This window comes from Triticum urartu, chromosome 1 (assembly GCF_003073215.2).
Source record: "Triticum urartu cultivar G1812 chromosome 1, Tu2.1, whole genome shotgun sequence".
Lineage (NCBI taxonomy): Eukaryota > Viridiplantae > Streptophyta > Magnoliopsida > Poales > Poaceae > Triticum > Triticum urartu.
The window spans coordinates 464,628,058-464,630,110 of record NC_053022.1 but is presented as its reverse complement, the minus strand read 5'-3'; positions in this window follow the sequence as shown (position 1 = coordinate 464,630,110).

Sequence of the window (2,053 nt, the reverse complement as noted above, 5' to 3'; positions counted from 1 at the left end):
CACGACTTGCATGTCGATGAGTATGACAACCGACAGGAGCCATAGGAGTTGTCTTAATTTATTTATGACATGCGTGTCAACATAAACGTCATGTAATTACTTTACTTTATCGCTAACCGTTAGCCATAGTAGTAGAAGTAATAGTTGGAGAGACAACTTCATGAAGACACGATGATGGAGATCATGATGATGGAGGTCATGGTGTCATGCTGGTGACGACGATGATCATGGCGCCCCGAAGATGGAGATCAAAAAGGAGCAAAATGATATTGGCCATATCATGTCACTATTTGATTGCATGTGATGTTTACCATGTTTTACATCTTATTTGCTTAGAACGATGGTAGCATAAATAAGATGATCCCTCGCAATAATTTCAAGAAAGTGTTCCCCCTAACTGTGCACCGTTGCTAAGGTCCGTTGTTCCGAAGCACCACGTGATGATTGGGTGTGATAGGTTCTAACGTTCGCATACAACGGGTGTAAGCCAGATTTACACACGCAATACACTTAGGTTGACTTGACGAGCCTAGCATGTACAGACATGGTCTCGGAACATGGAAGATCGAAAGGTCGAACATGAGTCGTATAGAAGATACGATCAACCTGAAGATGTTCACCGATGATGACTAGTTCGTCTCACATGATGATCGGACACGGCCTAGTTGACTCGGATCATGTATCACTTAGATGACTAGAGGGATGTCAATCTGAGTGGGAGTTCATTAAATAATTTGATTAGATGAACTTAATTATCATGAACATAGTCTAAAACTTTGCAATATGTCTTGTAGATCAAATGGCCCACGCTAATGTTGCCCTCAACTTCGACGCGTTCCTAGAGAAAACCAAGCTGAAAGACGATGGCAGCAACTACACGGACTGGGTCCGTAACCTAAGGATTATCCTCATAGCTACCAAGAAAGCATATGTCCTTGAAGCACCGCTAGGTGACGCATCTGTTTTCCCAGCAACTCAAGACGTTATGAACGCCTGGCAGTCGCGTAGTGATGATTACTCCCTGGTTCAGTGCAACATGCTTTACAGCTTAGAACTGGGGCTCCAAAAGCGTTTTGAGCAACACAAAGCATATGAGATGTTACAAGAGCTGAAAATGGTTTTCCAAGCTCATGCCCGAGTTGAGAGATATGAAGTCTCCGACAAGTTCTACAGTTGTAAGATGGAGGAGAACAGTTCTGTCAGCGAGCACATACTCAAAATGTCTGGGTTGCACAACCGCTTGTCTCAGCTGGGAGTCAATCTCCCGGATGACGCAGTCGTTGATAGAATCCTTCAGTCGCTTCCACCTAGCTAGAAGAGCTTTGTGATGAACTTCAATATGCAAGGGATGGAAAGGACCATTCCTGAGGTATATTCAATGCTGAAATCAGCGGAGGTGGAGATCAAAAAGGAACATCAAGTGTTGATGGTGAATAAAACCACTAAGTTCAAGAAAGGCAAGGGTAAAGACTTCAAGAAGGACGACAAGGGAGTTGCCGCGCCCGGTAAGCAAGCTGCCGGGAAGAAGCCAAAGAATTGACCCAAGCCTGAGACTGAGTGCTTTTATTGCAAGGGAAACAGTCACTGGAAGTGGAACTGCCCCAAGTACTTAGCGGATAAGAAGGCCGACAATGCCAAAGGTATATGTGATATACATGTTATTGATTTGTACCTAACCAGCGCTCGTAGTAGCTCCTGGGTATTTGATACCGGTGCGGTTGCTCATATTTGTAACTCAAAATAGGAGCTGCGGAATAAGCGGATACTGGCGAAGGACGATGTGACGATGCACGTCGGGAATGGTTCCAAGGTCGATGTGATCGCCGTCGGCACACTGCCTCTATATTTACCTACGGGATTAGTTTTAAACCTCAATAATTGTTATTTAGTACCAGCTTTGAGCATGAACATTGTATCTGGATCTCGTTTAATGCGAGATGGCTACTCATTTAAATCCAAGAATAATGGTTGTTCCATTTATTTGAGAGATATGTTTTATGGTCATGCCCCGCTGGTCAATGGTTTATTCTTGTTTAATCTTGAACATGATGTT